This window comes from Rhinolophus sinicus, chromosome 14 (assembly GCF_057876585.1).
Source record: "Rhinolophus sinicus isolate RSI-liver-muscle chromosome 14, RSI-T2T, whole genome shotgun sequence".
Classification (NCBI taxonomy): Eukaryota; Metazoa; Chordata; class Mammalia; order Chiroptera; family Rhinolophidae; genus Rhinolophus; species Rhinolophus sinicus.
This window is the reverse complement of record NC_142514.1, coordinates 119,569,281-119,593,889: the sequence shown is the minus strand read 5'-3', so window position 1 is coordinate 119,593,889 and position 24,609 is coordinate 119,569,281. Positions and strand designations below refer to the sequence as shown.

The 24,609-nt window shown below is 34.1% G+C and overlaps 1 protein-coding gene, 1 long non-coding RNA gene and 1 pseudogene across 4 annotated transcripts in view; all 3 read left to right on the top strand.

The window, feature by feature from the left end:
- The window catches only part of LOC148755812 (uncharacterized), a 161,384-nt gene extending 137,744 nt beyond the window's left edge, over positions 1-23,640 (top strand). For both annotated transcript variants that reach the window (XR_016018483.1, XR_016018482.1), the window contains exons 2-3: positions 20,790-20,997; positions 21,673-23,640. This is a non-coding gene — a long non-coding RNA (uncharacterized LOC148755812). The remainder of the gene's footprint in view (positions 1-20,789; positions 20,998-21,672) is intronic.
- The window catches only part of CNTN5 (contactin 5), a 1,286,475-nt gene that overhangs the window by 269,242 nt on the left and 992,624 nt on the right, over positions 1-24,609 (top strand). The window lies entirely within an intron of this gene.
- LOC148755813 (U2 spliceosomal RNA) lies at positions 17,983-18,130 on the top strand (annotated as a pseudogene).

The window sequence follows — 24,609 nt, the reverse complement described above, 5'->3', positions numbered from 1 at the left end:
TAAAAATTGACTAGTTTCCACTACGTAAGTATTTATAAAATCAAGGTTATAAAATCAAGAAAGTGGTTCTGTGGGTTATTGGGCCAGGATATAGAGTCAGGTAAATCCACAAATAATTTAGAAAGAAAGTTAAGATTATTAAGGTCAGTTCTTCATAGAGATGGGTGTGAAATTGAGCCTGAGTTCAAATATGTCATATTTCATATAAGTTTTTCGACACAAAGACAGAAGGCAAGGCTTTATGTTCAGACACAGGGATAAGTTGGCTCCAATATTAACTCATAAATTGTCCTTTCATATAGTGGCAGTATTTCCTTTAGCAGAATGTGAATCAATTGTTATAAAATGAAAATACTTGGAAGATTTAGGGGTGTAATCAAATATAATATTTATTATGTGCTCACTGGCACAGGCTTTCAATTAATATAAGTCAGTTTACAACAACCTTTTGAGTTACACATATATTTAACAGGTATAGGGATGAAGATGATGTAGGGGATTAAACAATCTAAAAACAATGACTATAAAAATCAGTTTGTCCTATTCCAGAATCAACTGTGGCACATTTCCTAGAAAGTAAGATTCTTTATATGAACTGTTTCTTTAAATAAACTGATTCTTTATATAAAGTTTATAGTAAACTGTTCCCTAATCTTGTGTTCTAGAGAGTAAGTTTGGTATAGAATTATAGAGAAGATGATGATGATGATGATGATGATGATGTAGTACAACTTCCATGTCATAGTCACTTTACTATATGCTTCATATACCTTACTCTCATTAATTTTTATAAGAGCCATATCACAAAAGCATTGTTATACCCACTGTACAAGGTGAAGAAACAAGAGTTTACATACCTTATCCCTGGTCATCCTAGCTAGTAAATATCTTAGCCAAAGGCAAGAAGCATGACTAATTCACTATGACCATTAATTAATACAATTCTACATGGTAACATGTCTTAAATATATATTACTCAAGTGTATCCCAAAGACATAACACATGCCAAGAAATATGACAAATGTCACTTTAACTAGTTTCTCTATATTCTAGAGTCAGTGAGTTCCTGTCAATATAATGAACTAATAACTTGGATTCCATCCCAAATTTGTCTCATCTCTTTAAAAAAAAAAAAATCAGGGCTTTAGGTACAATGACAAGTGAAAATATTAATATGTTATACTGAAGAAGTCAGGGCATTAAATGTCACTCTGAAAACACACACCTCCCAAAAATACTGTATTCTTGCCATTTCTACATTCAGCAGTTTGTTATTTTGTTACTTCACTATTTCTTCTTAATGCTTTTCTATCTTAGTTATGTTTAATCTTTCTACTGAACTTGTTACACTGCCTCCTTCGTTGCATTCTTCAACAGTCTTTCTATCTGTCACTAAAAGTAGAAGTGAAGCCATACTGGAATACATGTATGTCTCAGCTAGTGAACCTCAGTTTGCTGATTCACCGAGACACATTCTGGTTTAGAAACCTAGGTTTCTGGGAATGTTTCAGTCTTATTCACTGGAGGAGAAATGGTTGGAGCTTGCTATGCTGCACTGAATTCTAAGGCAGACTAATCAATCTAATTCCGTCTAAACCTATTTACCCTGTCCAGGAGTTCTGCTAATGAGGAATGCCAGTAACTCCTAGTTCTTGACACTGATCTCCAAAACTGAGCTAATGAACCAATTTAAAGGGACATGCTTGACATTTGCAAATTAGTTTTACATGCTTGTTGGGGCAGCTTTGCATTGCACTGAATGATGTGGTTGTCATTAAATCATTCCTTCATGTGAGATTTTTACACTTCAGTAAACTTTAAAAGATATCTTATTTGAGTAGGTCCATGTTATCATTTAGCATTTTTAAAGTTTTTGATTATTTGTGATACTGAGTTTAGAGTTTTAAAAATTGTATTCCTTTAATCTCCAAAATAATATTATGCAGTTTTGTTATGATGCACATTCCTGATTGAATGCACCACATATTTTGCACAAAAGTATTTATTGTCCATAATTACAGGTAACACAATGCTTTCACCAGAATGTACAAAAGGTGGTATTGGTGGCTTAAAGATCTGCCTCTAGAAACAAAAGGGGAAACACATTTTTGTGTTTCCAAGCAAATATATATGTCTATTCTTAAAATCTACTCAGAAAGGGGGAGAGCGAGGACCAACTCAGTTATTTTTAAAAAGTAATATAGTTTAGTTTAATTATAAAAGAAATATATTAATTCAAAAAATAATGGACATTTACAACAAAGTATTAAGTAATCTATTTACAAAATATATTTGTGTGCCTACTCTATTTTAAGCCTTGAACTAAGCACTGAGGATATACATATGAAAGATAAAAGTATATGTTTCCTCACAGGATTTAAATTAAGATGGAGAACATAGACCTCTAAAAATAAACAAATAAACAGAATTTTATAAATGTTCACATATGTGAAAGATATATTATTAAGAAAATTAATGAGAGATAAGGGAGGACTTATTCTATCTAAATTAAAATGGCGTTTAATAGTATCATAAGCATTGAACCAAGGGATCGTAGGAGACAGTTCTGGGTCTGCATAAGGTGGAGAGTTGAAGCTGAATAAAAGTGAGAAAATTTTTAAAAGACATACACATTCAGTGAAGGGGTTGACTAGAAATATTTAGTTGTCAACAAGGAGATAACATGGAAATGTGTCCTTCTTAACATGGTGTCTACATAGAAAAAAACAAATGAACAAACAAAAACCTCTACCCTGAGATTTTGTAACCATAGTTCTACTCTCTTGTGGTTTTCAGTTTCTCTGATTTTAATGCTATCATTATTGTCTAGGTAACTCCAAGCTGCTAAATTAATTTAAAGTGATTTCAGATTAAAGACCCTTTTTGGTGGAATGTACCCAGATATATTTTCGACAGATATGAACTAGTAATATGCCAACAGTGAGAATATAAAAGTAACAATAATAACAATAATAATAATAATCAAAACATGAAACATATGACTATGAAATCATCATAAATAATGTATGAACAAAGTAGGCCTCCAACTAATGAACAATTATTAATTAATAATTAATCACATTGAACACAGTGTGTTTAAAAATAAAATATGTAGTCAAGGAATGAACAAAGGAAAAGAGACAGGCAGATTGGAGAAAATATCAGGTAGAATTTCTAGTGAGTCACTAAAATTTAAGAATCAGCTTATGGATTTAGCAGTATATTAACATCCCAGCAATATAATTAATAAAATTAAAACTAAATTTGAAGATATTAATCAAAATAAACACAGATTAAAGAGAAAATCTCAAAAAGTAGGTTAGGAGACATAATAGAATTAAAAATCTAATTAAGATTCAGAAAAAAAGAGTTGAGAGAGAGAGAGAGAGAGAGAGAGAGCGAGTAAGTGATCAAAGTCATCATTTAAAGTGATAGTGGTTATAAATTATCTACAAAGAATCAAAGGGATTTTTAGATTTGGGAAGCACACACCCCAAGCAAGAAGAATACAAAGAAATACTCAGATATATTAGATATCAGATTCTATGGAGCCTTGTAAGTCATGAGAAAATATATTCTGAGTTGTATGTAATGCCAGGTGTTTACAGGTAACATGCTCTGATACATGAACACACACATGTGTGTGCATACACATGCATGAATTATTCCAGCTGCTTGGTGGAGAAGAGATTGCAGGGTGACGACTGTAGAAAGAAAGGAGATAAAGTAGGATGCTATTACAGCAGGTAAGGTAAAGTTCATTGTACTTTTCCCTAGGGTAGTATGCCTGGAGTTAAGTTGTTATGTTTAGTTTTTAGTGTATTTATATTTGCTACTCTGAACATCCTGCAGTAACGTGCTTGGATATCACAGGGAAAGTTAAATGAGAAATATTTGGAAACACAAATTAAATAATATGAGGAAAATTACAGTGCGACCTTGAAAATCATATTTTTAAAACGTGGTTAAATGCTTCCCACATGCTTCTCCTGGGCTTTCTTTCAAACTCAGATATTTGCTTAGTATGTGTTTGCAGTGGATCTTGACATACTCATTACTTGGCTGAGAGGCATGCTGATCTTTTCTGCCTCAGATTTTCTTTCTTGCTAGAAAATATAAATAATGAAGTAATTATTTACTGTCTATCCTTAGTTCAGGGTTGTTACATTTAGATATTCATTTCTAATAAGATTTGAAAAAAAGAGAAAAGAAAAAAAACATTGCCAAATGAACCATAGCTTAGAATTACTAAATATACCATAAAATTCTACTGAATTTTACTAGAATATAAATAATGTTTAATGCCATCTTTGTCCTTTCATATTATAAATATAATAGTTTTTTTCTATAAAATTCTAAGTTGTCAATATTCTTTGTGAACATCATCTGCATTTGTGTTCAAAAGATCTTAAATTTAGATGTCAAGTTTTTTAAAATAAAAAATAATGCATGCAGAACTAAGGTTAAAAAAACTGCAAAACTATAATAAGAATATTTGTTTGTTAAAAGTATATACCTGCAGCCAATGTCATATAATTATGTTAATTTTGTTGTTAGTAAGCATTAGATTCATTGAAATTAACTATGTCTGTAATTGAGTATCAATGGTTTATACTACTACATGTTGCACACTTGCAACAATATTTTGCAATAGTGTAATTATTAACATCATTGCTAATATCCACTTGGTGCATCAGTGTTCTCAGCACCTGCAGACATCTGCAAATCTTAGGAAATACTAATGTCCTGCATAATTTGACACATAATTAAATCCAAAGTTGGTCTAAGTCCTATATTTTGTCATGTGACATCATCTCATCTCTCAGTTGACTTTATTCTCTTACTAACCCCACCCCTTTTAGGCATTTTACACTTAGGAAACAATGAAAATCAAAGTAATGAATATATATACTTATATCTATATACCTATATCTAGATCAAGATAGATATAGATATAGATGTATATATGTTTCCCTGAAAATAAGACTGGATCTTTTATTACTTTTTGCTCCAAAAGACGCACTGAGGTGTATTTCCAGGGGATGACTAATTTTTTCATGTACAACAATCTACATTTATTCAAATACAGTCATGTCATCTATTTCTGGGACATTGTCATAACATACTAAATGCATCCATCTGGCTGACGATCTTAACTGGGGCTGATTTTCAGCGTAGGTCTTATTTTTGGGAAACACGGTGTGTGTGTGTGTGTGTGTGTGTGTGTGTGTGTGTGTGTGTGTGTGTATATAGATATAATTATATATATATCTATATATATATATATACACACATATAGTAATGAACATGTATTATATTATGCCTTGTCATGCTTTCATTAATCTTTTTATAAATATTTTTCCTTCAGAAGAATCTTTAGGTGAAATCTAATTTATCTTTGTCAAGGAAACTCAGACATTTTCTTTGAATGTGCATTCCCCGATGCTTCCTCCTTCTCTCATCCCCAGATCTAACATAATCACTTGTGTGTTTTGTGTTTTCAAAACGCATTACAATTTTTTTGTTTGCTTGCTTCTCTATTATTGTGTGGCTTCATTAAAGGTGGTGATTTTTTCAGATTTTAGTTAACTCTTGGACACATAATATGATTGTAATATTTATTAAAATGAATTATTTTGCATAAGATAAGTTTTAGTGATGATAGTTCATGTGTTTAAAATTATATAGCACATATTTTCCTTCACAATGAAATTTTCCTAAGAAAGTGTATCTTTTTAAATGGTGACAAAAATAAGTACAATGTGTTTTACAACATGGAAAATAATTTTTTTTTATTGGAGAAAAAGTTTTATCTCAGTTTGAGAATATTTATTCACTAACAGTTTGCAGAATTTGCATATTTGTTACATTTCATTTTATTTCTATTATAATTAAGTTTTGAAACATAAATTTCAGTTAATTATTTTGATAGAATTTTCCTATGACTTGTTTTCATTAAATGAAAACTTTTTTTTAATTGAGATAATATTGGTGTATAATATTATATAAATGTCAGGTGTACAGCATTATAATTTGATAACTGTATACACTATAGCAGCTCACCTCCCAAAATCTAGTTTCTGAAAAAAAACAAAACAAAGCTAGAGTTACCACACTCCTTGAATTAAACCTATACTACAAAGCTATAGTAATCAAAAGAGCATGATACTGGCAGTAAAACAGATACACAGGCCAGTGGAACAGAATTGAAAGCCTAGAAATAACCTACACATACATAGACAAGTAATTTACAATAAGGAAGCCAAAAGTGTACAATAGAGAAAGAAAAGTCTCTTTTAATAAACAGTGTTGGGAACGCAACTTTCTCATAGCTTCAGCTGTGGAAATTTAGTCATATTCTGCAGTCAGAGAAAGTGGTACCCTGATCCCTGCGGTCAGGGACGGGATTTTGGGATGAATCTGGAGTGATTGTATGGAAAGCACATAGAAAAGTTACCACTCTGAATATTGTATCAGTCAGGAATGATTTCAGTTTGAAGTAAGCTGAAATCCAACTAACAACAACTTAAATAGGAAAGTCTTTCTTTGCATGAAGGAAACCTATATAAGTGATTGTAGGTGTTCTTTCAGCTCTCATTCGATGTCAGGACTTTGGGAAAATATCTCTGGAATTTGTGGCAGCTTTTCTAATGGCTGCCAGGTGGTCCTGGGTGTCACCTCTGCAAACAGAACAAAGGCATACTTTTTTCCATTTTACTTAAATAAAATTTTTTAAAAGCTGTTTTACTCCTACCACAGACACATATCTTTTTGGCCAGGAATATAATACATGGCTAATTTTTTATTGCATTTTTTTAAATTTTATTAAATTTATTGGGGTGACATTGGAAAATTATATAAGTTTCAGCTGTACAATTCTATAATATGCCACCTATATATTGCATTGTATGTTCACCACACAGAGTCATTTCTCCTTCCATCACCATATATTTGACCCCCTTTTCCCTCACATATTATCCTCCACTCCCGTTACCATCTGGTAATTCTTGTCTGTGGATCTGAGGTTTTGTTTGTTTGTTTGTTCGTTTGTTGCTTTCAGTTTTATATTCCAGATATTGAATGAAATCACATGGCTAATTTCTTTTTTTTTAATTAAAGTTTATTGGGGTGACAATTGTTAGTCAAGTTACATAGATTTCAGGTGTACAATTCTATAATACATCATCTATATCTCACATTGTGTGTTCACCACCCAGAGTCAGTTCTCCTTCCATTACCATATATTTGACCCCATTTACCTTCTTCTAGAACCTTCCTCCCCGTCTGGTAACCACTAAACTACTGTCTATGACTATGAGTTTTGTTTCTTCATTTGTTTATCTTGTTCTTTTGTTGGTTTCAGTTCCATGTAACACATATCAGTGAAATCATATGGTTCTCTACATTTTCTGTCTGATTTATTTCGCTTAGCTTTATAATCTCAAGATCCATTCAATTTATCGCAAATGGTAATATTTTACCTTTTCTTATGGAAGAATAGTATTCCATTATCTATATGTACCACAACTTCTTCATCCATTCATCTATCGAAGGACACTTTAGTTGTCTCCATGTCTTGACCACAGTAAATAAAGTTGCAATGTACATTGGAGCACACTTGTCTTTATAGATAAATGTTTTCAGATTTTTTGGGTAGATACCCAAGAGAGGGATTGCTGGGTCATATGGTAATTCTAGTCTTAATTTTTTGAGGAACCTCCACACTGCCTTCCACAGCAGCTGCACCAATCTGCATTCCCACCAACAGTGTATGAGGTTCCGTTTTCTCCACAGCCTCTCCAACACTTGTTACTATTTGTCTTGCTGATGATAGCCATTCTGACTGGGGTGAGGTGATAATATCTCATTGTGGTTTTGATTTGCATTTCTCTGATGATTAGTGATGTTGAACATTTTTTCATATGTCTATTTGCCTTTTGTATGTCCTTTATGGGGAAATGTTTTTTCAGGTCCTCCGCCCATTTTTGAATTGGATTGTTTGTTGTTGTTGTTTTGCTGTTGTTGGGTTGTATGAATCCCTTATATAGTTTGGATATTAGCCCCTTATCAGAGGCGTTGTTTGCAAAAATCTTCTCCCATTTAGTTGGTTGCCTCTTTATTTTGTCGATGTTTTCTTTGGCTATGAGAAAATTTTAGTTTGATATAGTCCCTTTCAATTATTTTACCTTTTACTTCCCTTGCCTTTGGAGTCAAATTCATAAATCCTCTTTGAACCCAAGGTCCATAAGTCTAGTACCTGTGTTTTCTTCCATGCAGTTTATTGTTTCAGGCCTCATATTGCCTTTGATCCATTTTGAATTAATTTTTATACATGGTGACAGATAGCAGTCTAGTTTCATTCTTTTGCACGTGGCTATCCAATTCTCCCAGCACCATTTATTGAAGAGGCTGTCTTTTCTCCATTGTACATTTTTGGCTTCTTTGTCAAAAATTATCTGTCCATATTTATGTGGGTTTATTTCTGGGTTCTCAATTCTATTCCATTGGTCTGTGTGTCTTTTTTTCTACCAATAACACACTGTTTTGATTATTGTTGCCCTGTAGTAAAAGCTGAAGTCATGGAGTATGACACCTCCAGCATTGTTCTTTTTTCTTAGGATCGCTTTGGCTATTTGTGGTCTTTTGTGGTTCCATGCAAATCTGATGATTTTCTGTTTTATTTTTATTTTTTAAACTGCCATTGGGATTTTGATAGGGATTGCATTAAATCTGTATATTGTTTGGGTAATATGGCCATTTTAACTATGTTGATGCTTCCAATCCATAAACATTGAATTTCTTTCCATGTCTTTGTGTCTTCAATTTCTTTTAAAATGTCATAGTTTTCAGTATATAAGTCTTTCACATCCTTGGTTAAGTTTATTCCTAGGTATTTTATTGTTTTTGTTGCAATTGCAAAAGGAATTGATTTTTTGCTGTTGTTGTTTGATTGTTTTGTTTTTTATTTATTTTTCTGAGATTTCAGTGTTAGTATATAGGCATGCAATGGACTTTTTTACGTTGAATTTATAGCCAGCAATTTGACTGTATTTGTTTATTGTTTCTAAAACCTTTATGGTCGATTCCTTAAGGTTTTCTATATAAAGCAGCATGTCATCTGCAGAGTGATAATTTATCTTCTTCATTCCCAATTTGGATGCCTTTCATTTCATTCTCTTGCATGATTGCTCTGGCTAGGACTTTCAGTACTATGTAGAAAAGCAGAGAAGATAGGGGACAGCCATGTCTTGTTCCTGAACTTAGAGCAAAAGGCTTCAATTTTTCATCATTAATTATGGTATTAGCTGAGGGTTTGTCATATATGGAATTTATGATATTAAGGTATTTTCCTTCTATACCTATTTTGTTAAGTGTTTTAATAATAAATGGATGTTATATCTTGTCAAATGCTTTTTCTGCATCTATTGATATAATCATATGATTTTTGTCTTTATTTTGTTTATGTGGTGTATCACATTGATGGATTTGCATGTGTTGAACCAGGGATACATTCTTGTATCCCTGGGATGAACCCCACTTGGTCGTGATATATAATCTTTTTAATGCATTGTTGCATTCAATTTGCTTGAATTTTGTTTAGGATTTTGCATTTGTATTCATCAGAGACATTGGTCTGTAATTTGTGTGTGTGTGTTTTTTGTCATCCTTACCAGCTTTTGGTATCAAGATAATGTTGGCCTCATAAAATGAGTTAGGGAATATTGTTTCTTTTTCAGGTTTTTGGAAGAGTTTGAGTAGGATTGGTATTAGATCCTCTTTGAATCTTTAGTAGTATTCACTAGTGAAGCCATCTGATCCCAGACTTTTGCTTTTGGGAAGGTTTCGGGTTACTGATTCAATTTCCTTACTGGTGGTCGGTCTATTTAGATTTTCTAGTTCTTCATGGTTCAGGCTAGGAAGGCTGTATGTTTCTAAGAACTTGTCCATTTCTTCTAGGTTATTGAACTTGGTGGCATATAGTCCTTCCTAGTATTCTTGGATGATCCTTTGTATTTCTGTGGTGTCCGTGATAACTTCCCCTTTTTCATTTCTGATTTTGTTTATTAGTGTCTTCTCTCTTTTTATGTCAGTGAGTGTAGCCAAGGGTTTGTCAATTTTGTTAATATTTTCAAAGAACCAGCTCTTTGTCACATTTTTTTTCTATTGTCTTTTTGTTCCCTATTTCATTTAGTTCTGCTCTAATTTTTGTTATTTCCTTTCTTCTGCTGACCTTGGGTTTCATTTGTTCTTCCTTTTCTAGTTCTTTAAGTTGTAACAAGAGGTTATTTATCTGGAATTCTTGTTTCTTGAGATTGGCCTGTTATGATATAAATTTCCCCCTTAAAACTGTTTTTGCTGCATCCTCCAAATTTGGTAGGATGTATTTTCATTCTCATTTGTTTCTACGCATCTTTTGATCTCCTCTAATTTCTTCTTTGACCCGGTCATTCTTTAAAAGTATGTTGTTCAATCTACACATATTTGTGTTTTTTCCTGCTTTCTAGTTGCAGTTGATATTTAATTTCAAAGCCTTTGGTCAGAGAATATGCTTGGTATGATTTTAATCTTCTTAAATTTGCTGAGGCTAGTTTTATGTCCCAATGTATGGTTTATCCTTGAGAATGTTCCGTGTACACTAGAAAAGAATGTATTGTCTGATATTCTAGGATGAAGTACTCTGTAAATGTCAATTATTTGTATTTCATCTAATGTGTCATTTAGGGCTGATATTTCTTTATTTTCTGTTTGGATGATCTAGACATAGCTGTCAATGATATATTTAGGTTCCCTACTATAATTGTGTTTTGGTCAATTTCTCCCTTTAGTTCTGTTAGCAGTTGCTTGGTATATTTTAGTGCTCCCTCATTGGGGGCATAAATATTGATGACTCTTATGTCTTCTTGTTGTATAGTCCTCTTTACAATTATGAAATGTCCATCTTTGTCTCGTTACCTTTTTTTATCCTGAAGTCTGTTTCTTCTGATATCAGTATGGATACATCTGATTTTCTCTGGATACCATTTCCTTGGAGTTTCCATTTCCACCCTTTTACTTTGAGTCTGTATTTGTCCTTATAGCTGAGATGCATCTCTTGGAGGCAGCATATGTTTGCGTTTAGTTCTTTGATCCAATTGATTAATATGTGCCGTTTTATTTGTGAGTTCAGTCCATTTACATTTAGGGTGATTATTCATATATGTGGATTTCCTATCATTTTATCTTTGGTTTTCTGGTAAGACTGTGTCTCCATTGTTTCTTTGCCTTTTTGTTGTTGTCTGTTATTTCAGTATTCTATGACTTTTCCCTCTGTTTCTTTTATAATGTTATATATTTCAGTTCTGGATATTTTTTTTTTTTTTGAGTGGTTACCCTTAAGTTTATGTAAAATAAAGTTTCATATTTAGAGTATTCCATTTTTTTCAGCATGCTTACTTTCTCCATTCCCATATTCCAGTTAAGGCCTTTAATCTCCCCCCTTTTATGTTTTGGTTGTCACAAATTATCCTTGTTTATGCTGGTCAAATATCCTCCTTCAGTATTTCTTGTAGTGCAGGTCATGTGTTAGAAAATTCCCTCAGCTTCTGTATGTCTGGGAAGCACTTTATTCCGCCTTAATATTTAAAAGATACCTTTGTTGGATACATTACTCTTGACTTATAATTTCTCTTTCAATAGTTTGAATATTTGGTTCCACTTGCTCCTGGCTTGTAGAGTTTCTGCTGAAAAATCTGATGATAGTCTAATGGGCTTTCCTTTTTAGGTTCCCGTCTTCTTTTCCGTGGTTGCCTTGAAGATTTGTTCTTTGTCACTAATTTTTGACAGCTTCAATACGATGGGAGTACAGATATCTCCTCAAGATTCTGATTTCATTTCCTTCAGATATATCCAGTCATGGGATTTCTGTATCATATGGCAGTTCTATTTTTTTAATTTTTTTAGTAATCTCCATATAATTTTCCATAGTGGCCATACCAATTTCATTTCCACTAACAGGTTTCTTATCTCCAAGTCCTTACCACTACTTGTTACCCATTGTATTTTTTTATTAAAATCATCCTAACGTGTGTGAGTGATATCTCATTGCTGTTTTAATTTGCATTTCCCTGATGATTAGTGGTGCAGTGCACATTTTCATGTACCTTTTGGCTATCTGTATGTCTACTTTGGAAAAATATCTATTCAGGACCTTTGCCCATTTTTAATTGGATTATTTGATATTTTGCTATACATTATGAATATCTAGTATTTTGGATAATAACCCCTTATTAGAGATATGTGGCTTGCAAATATGTTCTCTGATTCTGTAGGTTACCTTTTCATTTTGTTGATGGTTTTCTTTGCTGTGCTGAGACTTTTTAGTTTGATGTAGTCCTGCTTGTTAGTTTTTGCTTTTGTTACCTGTGATTTTGATGTCATATTTAAATATGTTGCCAAGATAAATGTCAAGAAAATTTTTTTTCTCTATTCTTCCTGGAATTTTAAGGTTGTAGGATTATACTTAATTCTTTAATGCATTTGTGTTAATTTCTATGAGTGGTCCAATTTAATTCTTTAACATGTTTATATCCATGTTTGCCAACCTTTATTGAAGAGACTATACTATTCCTGTTGTACATTATTGGACCCTTCATCAAAGATTAGTTGATAGGATATGTGTGGGTTTATATCTGGATTCTTTCTTTTCTTCCATTAGTCTATGTTTTTGTTTTTGTTTCTTTTTCTTTTGTATCAGTTTCAGGTGTACAAAGCCACATAATAGTTAGGCATTTACACCCCTCACAAACTAATAACCCCCTCCACCTCTGACATCTGATGCCATTGACTATATCCTTATGCTATACTCCATATCCCTTGAGTATATATATATATATATATATATATATATATATATATATATAATTTTTTTCATTTCTATAAAAATACCTTTGTAATTTATATATATATATATATATATATATATATGCATATGACATATAATATTATTCTACTTCAGTTTCAGGTCTACAGGTATATTGGTCACGCATCACATGGTCTATGAAGTGATCCCTCTGATAAGTCCAGTGCCCATCTGGCACCTTACATAATCTTTACAACATTGTTGATTACATTCCCCATACTGTATTTCATATCTCCATGACTATATATGTCAACTAATTTTCACTTTCTTATCCCTTCACCTTCTCCTCCATCCCCTCCCCCCCATCTAGCAACCAACAGGTTTTTGTTGTTGTTGTTTTTTTTGTTTTTCCTGTATCTCTGAGTCAATTTCTGTTTTGTGTGCTCATTTATTCTGTTTATAGATTCCACATATAAAGTGACATCATGTGGTTTCATTTGAAGAAAAGGGGACTGTGCACTGTTGGTGAGATTGCAGATTGGTGCAGCCACTATGGAAAACAATATGGAATTACCTCAAAAAATTGAAAACTGAACTACCTTATGACCCAGCAATTCCACTCCTGGGTATCTTTAAAGAAATTCAAAACACTGATTTTAAAAAATATATGTGCCCCTATGTTTATTTCAGCACTATTCATAATAACCAAGTTATGGAAACAAATGAAATGCTAATCATACACAATTATATAAAGAAACTGTAGTACATTTATACAATGGAGTATTACTCGGCCTTAAAAAGAGAAATATTAATATTTGCAACAACATAGATGGACCTTGAGAATATTATGCTAGGTGAAATAAGTCAGACTGAGAAGGGCAAATATGTGTTTGTTTTTGATCACTAGAGCTGTGCAATATAATTTGAAACTAGGAAGTGTGATGCCTCCAGATTTTTTCTTCTTTCTCAAGATTGCTTTCTGTGGCTATGTTTTTGTGATTTTGTTTTGTTTTGTTTTTATAGTTTCATACAAATTTTAGGACTTTTTTTTTCATTTCTATAAAAATACTTTGTAATTTTGGCACTGAATCTGGATATCACTTTGGGCACTATGGACGCCTTAACAATATTAATTAAGGGGATTAAAAACTCCTAATTAAGTAATTTCATTTCTTGCAGGTTTTAAAATCTTTATTTAAAAATAATCATTATTGGTTATATCAAGATTCTCTCAGAATTTTTCTCCTTCTCAGTTACTCTTTCCGGCAGCCAAGAAGTATCTATATGTAGCAGAAATGTTTTCGGATGTCATAGAGAAAGAAATAGTGTCTCATATTTGCATGTGTGCCCTTGCTTTGATGTATACCAAGGTAGAGAACCGTCAATTTGAACTGGGAGATTCAGTAAAGAAAAGCACAGTTACTAGATCTGAAAGATTTAAATAATCAGACACTGGAGTAGAGAGGTGCATTAAAGGTAAAGAAAAAGCAATACAGAACAGTGAGGATGACTTTGTCTTGTGGTCTAGTAAAGAACTAGAATTTAGGAAATGGCCATGGTCAGCATGAATGATGTACTCTACTAGGAAGCTATGGACAGACAGTGAGACTCCATGGTGCTCTAAGATACATATGAAAAGTGGAGAAAATAAGGTATCAGAACATTCGTATTTTTCCATTTGCCTTTAAATTATCACAATTTCTTCTCACTAGCTTTTATTACTGAAAGGAACAGATTTGGCAATGTCTTCTGTTGTTACACAAAAGAGGGAGGAGCTTGTCATTCTGTTTTAGTTCTCTTCCCCTTAATTTATGTAGCACATGCCTATTTTTCCTACACCCAATCTACTAGAGGGGGCAGGGCAAGAGGAGGAGGAGAATTGCCGCTCCGATAGCCTCTGCTCATTTAATTCTATATTCTCCAAGACTTTTATCATCCTCTTCACTTTAGTATGTTCGGTGTGTTTTGTCAGCACTATGCTGCAGATGTCCATGCTTACATGGTAAAATGAACAGGAAAAATTTGTTTTCTTTGTATTTTTTCTCTGACATCCAAGAATAAGCAAAAATGCACGTAAGCAAATGAGCCAAATGATTGTGGGTAATTAGCTGGTGGAATATATGAAAGCAAATTGTTTGCTATATATAAGCAGGTTTTTCTTTTCAAAATGATATTATCATTAAAGCATATCTGGAGCCAGACAATTAGTACACTCACTGAAATTTAGCCAATTAGAAGTAAACTCTGAGCATTTCTACAAGACATTTTCTAGAATGTTCGAACAGTTTTGTGGTTTTGAAAATGATGTAATGTCATCACGATGTTCATCTATTGATGTTAAAGGAATGTAACTTGCTCTGTCTTAAATGATAATCTTTAGAGTAGGCCCTTATTACACTATTTGGTATCATTTTGAACTCTAGAATGAGGTAATGAATCTCATTGTTATTGCGTGCCAATTTTAAGATACAATGTTTGCTTGACTATCATTAATCATGTTTTAATAACCTTGGGTGATGACTACAGCTTTTATGTAGTTCTATTTTGATTAGTGTGATGTCATTTCCATGTTTCATTATCTACAGAGGATAGAAGAATTCTGTCTCTATGCCTGTCAAGTCTTACACTTTACATGAACACTAAATTCACTTCAAAGAGTCTATTAACAAGTTTCATTAAAATCACCCTTGTTTAAATAAAATGAGTTGTTAGTTTGAAAAATTACACATATGATAATAAAAATCCTTAATTGGGTAGTTTAAAGTACTAAGATATCTAGGTCAGAATTTTACTAGATGTCAAATACAGAGCCAAGCGGTGGGGAAGGTAACTATGTATATATTACCTATCCTAATCTATAATCTCCAGAGCAAAGACATCTGCACTGCATTTGGAGTTCTGAATTTGGTTCCCAGATCTTCATGGAAGCATTATAAAAGAGTGACATTTACATAATCAGATCTAGACATATTTCTAGTTCTACCACTTACTACTATTTTTTCTTAGAAAACCTACTCATTTTCTGATTTTCACTTCCTCATCCACATGATGGAGATAATGACATCAAGATCTTAGAGTTACTTTCAGTTGGTAACATGTATAATATATGAAAGCACCTAACATATTCTTACTTAATAGATTCAATTTATGTTGTTTCTTCCTTCCTCTACAATTGTAGCAAGTTGTTTTTTGCCCTTTCTTATGATCATTTAGTTTTTTGTGTCTTTATTTTCTATTGAAACTTTTAAAATGTTCACAGAATTTCTATTAATTAGGATGAACTAGGACTAGGTTTTTTCATTAGGGAAAAATAGTCTCCCTTTTTCTTTTTACTCTGTTGATATACATGGGATACATACAAATATTGTGTATTATAATATTCTCAGATCAATTCAAAGGGAAGATTACATTACTGGGAGATCAGGTGGTAGATATAGCTAGTTAACTACTTAATATCCTTTCCTCTTCTTCACCACTGACAAACATTTACTGATTTGGATAAGCACTGATATGCTCAACTAAAAATATTTGGTTTTCCTAAACTTATTTTGAAGGTTTCTAAATATTCCTGGCTTATCCTATATAGTCAGTATTCACCAAATTATGACCATTCAGCTTCAATTATCTGTGTGTTTTTTTCTTTAAATGCTTTTTGTACCTACTCATATATTTCTTTGATTCACTGAAGCACACTTCTCCCTACTTTCAATCTGCTAGAACCAATTTGATATACATTTCCCAAATATTCAAGGACATTTCTTAATAAGTGCCCATCATTGTAGCAGATCTGTTTTTAAATTTTACACAGTCATGAATAAATTGACTGACAATTACATTTTGAAATGAATGTTTTCTCACAGTTAGCATTCAAAACATTGTGATTCAGTGTTATGAATGATATGGCTTTTTTGCTACACTTATCTTGGCTTAGCATCTAATGCTTTCTCATATGCATGATTGTAGTTTCCTTGTGGAGTTACACTACTAAGTACTTTTAAAATATAGATGCATTTGTAATCACTTTTTGATTATATTGCTACTTTCTTTAGAAATGTATTATGCCAGTCTGCTATAGTTAATAAAAATAAATCAGATATATTTCAATTGATTGTTCTAATTGTTCTTCATATTTAAAACGAAAACCCCCGTTTACTGGTTACTTATTAAGGGCTTAGCATCTTACTTATTTAGTTGATTTAATCCTCACAAAATTCCAGAGGAAATAGCTATTATTATCCTTGTTTTAAAGTTAAAATACAGAGGCTTGCACAGTTTTGGAAAACATGTCATAAATATCAGAGACTGAATACAAGTGCTTGTCCTTGTAACTTTAAGGTAGGTGATCATCATTCCTCTACTTTTTGCTAAAATGTGTGTGTGTATGTGTGTGTTATATATTATCCATAAAGTTGAAGCTCTACATGATTGGGTAAACACAAGTATTATTCAAAACAGTTCAAGGTTACCAGAAACATTCCACAGGTAAGCTCACCAAAGAGCTCTGGAGGTAACACCATTATATATATATATATATATGGCATTTCTTTTTTAAATTCCACTTTCATTACAGAAAGAGGTATTATATTATTTGTATGATGGGGTTAGAGATCAAGTAGGGAAGAATTGCATTCCTTTTATAGCCACTGGAGCTCTATTTTATGTAGAAGATAACAAGACTCCATTTCCAAAGAGATCACAAAGTATTTTCTCAGTCAGTGGAACTTAAAGGTACAACTCCAACAAGAAGCTTTCCAAAAACGATCTCTTTTCTACCATATAGACACTTCTTATATTTAGTATTTAACTGCTTATAGTAATCACTGATGAAATGCTAGCTTGGTGAAATTTTTCTAACTTTTGTTAGTTTCATTAGTGTTCATTATAAATTCAGTAACTTTGATAATTTGATTTAATTTGTATATGATGCTGTTATCATAGAGTAACTATTCCTTACTTGACATCCTATCTAATATATTTTATGGCATTCAGTGTGTTGTATAACACGTTTGTGCAGTGTAACTAATTCTTAACTATTGAACATTGCAAAACTAATATGTCTTAAATGTGTTTCTATAATTTATGTAAAAAGATGAGTGAACATATTATAAAAATGTGAGAAATTATGTTATTAAAATTAGGATGTTATCGCTTCTCGGCCTTTTGGCTAAGATCAAGTGTAAAATTAGGATGTTATCCAGTAAAAAAAAAAAAAAAAAAAGGATAAATCCAGTACATTTCTGGTCATCATTTTACTCATCTTTTTATTGAAGTGTTTAGAGTAGAGATCTTCAAAGGTCACCTTTTGTTTAATATTTATCAGAGATGTTATTTTGCAATAATGAGATTTACTCAAACTACATTTTTAAGACATTAGATTGACATCTATAAATTAACGTACTGTCTTAGTTTGCTTGTGCTGTCATAACAAAACACTGTCTCACAGTCTTGGAGGCTGCAAAGTCTAAAATCAAGGTGTCAGCTGATTTAGTTCCTTATGAAAGCTCCTTCTTGCTGGCTTGCAGATGGCCACATTCTCATTATGTTCTTATGTGAACTTTTTGGGGTTTGGATCTCTCTTTCTCTCTCTCTCTCTCTCTCTCTCTCTCTCTCTCTCTCTCTCTCTCTCTCCCTCTTTTTATAATGCCATTAATTCCATTATGAGGGCCCTAGGTCATGACCTTATCTAGTCCTAATTATGTCCCAAAGGCCTGACCTCTACATATTATCACACTGGGGGTTAGAGCTTCAACATAAGAATTGGGGGTGTGGGGACACAAACATTCAGTCCATAACACAAACAGTCAACTAGTTAACAAATTGAATGATATTAACTATTCACATGATATTAACATATATCTTAGGTAACGGAATCTCTTCTTAGCTACCTTTGACCCAGTTTTGTTATGTATTAGTTTTATTAGTAGTAGTTTACTAGTTTAATAATTAGTAAATTATCTTCTGATTTTACTTTTCAAAAAATTACTTTCTAAAAACATGAATCTTCAGACAACCTGAGAAATATAAATAACATAATTCATTAAAGTAAAAGTGTCATTAAATTAAAGTAGACAATTACATAAGTTATTGCTACATATATAATCTATGGCTACATACTATATTGTAAAGGAGGCTATTAGAGAGGTGAATATCTTCTCTGGTCCTTAATCCATAAAAAAAAAGAAAGAAAGAAATTAGTCATTCTACCAGAAAGTGTCTAAAACAGGAAACAGTTGTTTTGAATATAATAAATGAGCAGGTGGCTAAGCAACGCATTTTGACTGAGCATAGTGGCTTCACACTGAGGCTAACAACGCCTTTTATTGATAATCTTCTACCATCTGCTCTGAAGATTTAAACATACAGAGAAAGGCAGGTGAGAAGAAAAAATGCAAATAAGTGGCAATACTTAAATTCTGAATCATGCTGTGAGTTTGCAAAGTAGATCAGTACTACTATTGCTGCTTTTAAAACCATTGCAATGCTTGAACCAGGAAAGCCAATGGTTTTCTTCTATTGTTGGTACATTTGCTGATATGGACAGGAAGGTGCTTCCAAAAATGTCAGACTCATAAAGTTAAAAGGTTGGTGTAAACAGTCGTAATATAATTTAAATTTTGTAGCGGGCTGACACTTTCGGTCTGGCAAAAAGAAAACTTTATATGATCATGAGCATGTCAATTAATAGAAGTAAACAGGCAGAGTGGTAACAGAAATAGAAAAAATTATGAAATCTAACAACGTTAAAAAAAGTTGCCACATTAACAGGTACTTGTTGGGCAGAGCTCTTGAAAGGTGGCAATCAGTGAAAAATGAAAATGTAGTAGGTCAGGGCAAGATAAAATCTGGAAAACAAAAGGATGAGGGACTTCTCCATGAAATTAAAGAAAAACAGAGTATGAATGTGTAAGTCATTAAAGAACTGAAAAAATAAAAAGGACAGGGCAATGTGGAAATTGAGATGAGTGACATGATAAGGTATTCATTTAGAACTAGGAACAAGAATAGCAAAGTGTTTCAAGAAATATATATATATATATATATATATATATATATATATATATATATATATAAAAGAAAATTACCTAAGATGATTATTATTAGGCTAAGAAGAACTGACTTCAGAACGACAGTTCAAAAGATAGATGTTAACATCGAAACCTTGAATGGTGAACTTTGGACCTCAGTGAACCCATTATCCCAATAATACAGCAAAAATGTGGGGACAAGGGATCACCCATTTCAGAATTCTGGCAATTAGTCAAAGTCACAGAATTCAATGAAAACTCTATCCAAGAGAAACTAGTAGGACCTCAGTAAAACAGTGGGGGTCTGTGATTGTGATGCAGGGTTTCAGCTCCCGCTCCACGCACAAGAACACAGGACATGGTGAGGCCAAAAAGTAACACCAACAGAGCCATAGACAGGGGAGTCATACCACTATATTCTCGCTGGCGGCTGGGATTGGAGACACAGGAAGCAGGAGCCCCACGACCTGCAATCCGCTGTCCGCTTCGCTGCCAACCAACCCACCAACCCCCTAGCATAGCCACGGCAGTTATATTAGTGGCTAATGGCTAACCAGTAACAGCTGATGGCCACCTACTGCCCGAGCTAGCACCTTTCCATGTGAGCCGAGAGCCTGGAAACTACTCTCTGGAACTCTGTCCCCACAGTGATGTTTCAATTTGGGGGCTATTCTCATCCCAACTCCCTCCCCAGCTCATTGGCACAGTAAACAAAAGCCAGCAGCATTGTAGATGATGGAGAGATCTAATCACATTTATATGTCTGTGAAAAGCCCTATCCTGTCCCTAGAGCATAGTCAATATTTTTCCAAAGTTGCATTTCCCTGAGAAATTTCTAATCTCAAGGAGTAGTAGCTATGTATTTGATTTGACTCAGTTCAGCAGTGTTAAATGAAGCGTACTTAAAGGGCATTTCTGAAAAGCAGGAAACGGCTGGCAACACATCTTCATGGCCTAATGCTGTGATGCAGCCCAGAGAGGCTCCAACTCCGTCCAGCAAGCTTGAAGCCCGCATCCGCCCTGCCTTTGGAAACCAGCTCATCCATGGTGACAAGCCAGGAGCAATAGCCAGTGTCATGCAGGGAGTCACGCATGGTCTCCTGTCCCGCTCTCCACATAAGAACACAGGATATGGTGAGGCCAAATAGGAACACCCACGGAGCCATAGATAGGGGAGTCATACCACTATATCCTCACTGGCGGCTGGGTTGGAGACACAGGAAGCAGGAGCCACATGATCCACAACCTGCCGTACACTTCTCTCTGCCAATCAACCTCACTTGCTAGCTGCAATCCGCTGTGCTAACTGCAATCCGCGCTTGCTACCTCAGCCACCATCTTCTTGCTAGCCCCCATTTTCTGCTAGCGTAGCCACAGCAGTTATATTAGTGGTCAATGGCTCACTGGTTACAACTGATGGCCAACTAGCCACAGCTGATGGCCATCCAATCACAGTTTATGGCCATTTACTACCTGAGCCAGCACCTTTCCACATTAGGCTGAGAGCCTGGAAACTGCACTGCTGGCTCTGTCCCCAAAGCCAGTGATGGTTCCCTTCCCCTGAAACCACAGTTATGCCATGCAGAACCCCAGGAGCCACTCTTGCATCTTGAACCCTGGAGAATGTTCACCCTAGCAGGGAGAAACTCTTTGTCTGGGGACAGCCAATCAGCTCGGTAGCCCTGCAGATTATTACTGGCTTGCTTCATGTCAGCTGTGGGGGTGTCCAAGCTGCTGCACCAAACTCTGCAGGGTTACCCACCACTTACTGGTGCCCATTGGCCAGAGGAGTTGTTTTCTTCATTGCAGGAACAGCCAGCTGGATCTACACGGCAAACTACACAGTCCCTGGGATGAAGATCAGCACAAGGCTGAAGCTGGTCAGATCCTCATGTGCCGGTCCCAGGGTGCATGCCTTTGCATTAAGTCTGGTGCCAGCAGCACCATGCCCAGCTACCCCGGCATAGTCTCGAAAGAGACTGTTTTCTGCTCTTCTCTGTGCTGATGCTGCGCATCACTTCCTCGTACACCTTCCTGGGCTTCCATGTTACCTTCTGCTAAACCTGGATGTACCTGAATCCAGCGGAGGACATACGCATGACTACAGCACAGCCACTTTCCATACTCCACCACAGCAGGTACAACAGCCCCCAGCCACAGCCTGTACCCAAAGCACCGGTGGTTCCTGGAAGCTGACCTCAATGTGGCCTCCAAAGACTTTTCTAGCACTCAGCCTCGCCACGTCTCTGCTGTCTCCAGGGGGTTGCTCCACCCTTCATCAAACCCAGCTGCATAGATTACTGTCTCACCCCTCACACACACACACACACACACACACACACACACTGGCCTGGATAGAGGGACCTGCCCTTGGTGTCTGGGAAACATCCATCATGCTGCTGCTGTGCTATCAATAAAAGGTTGGCATTTGGCTGGGATCAAAACTATTTTTTATTTCAGTTGGTACAAACCAAAGCTTTTCAGGGACTTTAAAAAGAATTCCAGAGGAATAGACTACCATAAGGGAATTTGAAAACCTCCAGCACATTTCTTCACTTGCAAAAGGCTGCATGCATGCTCAGAGTTGTGTGTTTGCCCAGGAAGTACCTGTGGAAGGAGATGGTACCAGTCACTAAACCTCTGGCTGACTTTATAGGTCCTGAGCAAGCAAGAGGTGACAACAAAGTCTGTCTTGTAAACCGATGTCCCTTGCAGAGTGGAAGATACAAACACAAGGTATTTAATGAAATTTGATGAATCACTGGCTAACAATTAAATTCTCCCCACTCAAGTGTAGTCAGGGGTCAGTTTAAAAAATAAAACAAGAACTTAAGAAAAAAGAAAAAAGATAGAGTAGCAGAGAACTCAGTGGTTATACACTATAGGGAACAGAATTCACAAAATCATTTGGAGAAAGTACTGAAGAAATAAGCAATTCAAACAGAAACAAAAACAATGACAAAACAAAAAGCAAACAAACAAACAGAAAAACTACCATATTACACATGAACAAACTTCGGGAGGAGATGGTGGAAGACTCTGATACCAAAGTTGTTATAATACCTAAAATGTCCAGTAATCCAGTTTTCAACAATAACAACCCCAAAACTATTAGATAGAAAAACGAGGAAAGTTTATTATATGCACAAGAAAAAAAGTACAACCAATAGAAAATATACCTGAGGAGGCACAGCTTGTGGATTTAGAATACAAGACTTTAAATCAGCCTCCTTGACACTTAGCCTTCCCTTCTTGCTTCCTCCTAGCAGGCCCTTACTAAAGGATTATTGAACTGAACTGCATGATAAACAACATTTTATTTTATTTTACAGCTTTCTTGGGGTATAATTGATATGTAAAAAGTGCACATATGCACATATTTAAGGTATACAATTTGATGAGTTTGGACATATATGTATACTCAATATGCCATTATCACCATCCAAGTAATAAACACATTCATCACCTTCAAAAGGTTTCTGATAAACACCATTTTTTTTTAATTAAAATTTATTGGGGTGACAATGGTTAGTAAAATTACATATATTTCAAATGTACATTTCTGTAATACAACATCTGCATATCACATTGTGTGTTCACCACCCTGAGTCAGTACTACTTCCACCACCATATATTGACCTCCTTTAGCTCCCTTCCCCTTTACCCTCTTGTAACCACTAAACAATTGTCTGGATAAACACCATTTTTAAATGAATATGCTTCACTATCAGAAAACCCAAAAAACACTGAAATTTACAAAACAGATATATAAATAGTGGAGGTAGTTTGGATTGAGGGAATTTAAAATTACACTACAAATGATTTATTATTTTACATAGTAAAACTATCTGTAAACAGAAAGTTTATTGAATAAACAATAAGATTCAACTTTGAGAAATTCATATTTGCATCATTTTTAGGGTACATCATATTTTAATGAACTAAGAAACATAATTTTCTTCTATTAAGGTCAGTTAAGAAAATAAATTTTGATGCAAAATGAGGAGAATCGTGGAATAGAGGAACAAAAAGATATGAGACATATAGAAAACAAATAGCAAATGACAGATTCAAAGATTACATTATGAGAAATTATATTAAATATGCATGAGTGAAAAAGCAGATTGACAAAATGGATAAAAATAGTTTTAACTATATGCTATTTAGATGGGACACACTTTAGATTCAAAGACAGAGTTGGGTTGAAAATGAAATGATGGGGAAAATGAAATAACCAGGTAGATGTAATCAAAAGAGAGTTGGAGTGGCTTTACTAATATCAGACTTAATAGAATAGAAGACAAAAACTTTTACTGGAGACAAAGTGAGGCATTTAATAATGACAGTAATGTCAATCCATCAGGAAAGTATGTTGATTATAAACATTTTTGTACCTAACAGCAAAACCCCAAAATACCTAAAGCAAAAATTTTAACTGAAGGAAGAAATAAACAATTTAACAGTAATAGTTAGAAATTTTAAACCCCACTTTCAATAATATATAGAACACTTAGGCAGAAGATAACCAAGAAAATAGAAGACTTGTACAACAGCATAAACCAACTGCTAGATGGACGTCTGTAGAATATCCCACCACCAACAAAAAAATCTATATTTTTTCTCAGGTGCACATGGAACAATCTCCTGGATGGAACATAAGCTAAGCCACAAAATTGTCCTCAATGCATTTAAAAGGACTAGAAGCATACAAAGTATGATTCCAAACAAAGTGTAATTAAATAAAAA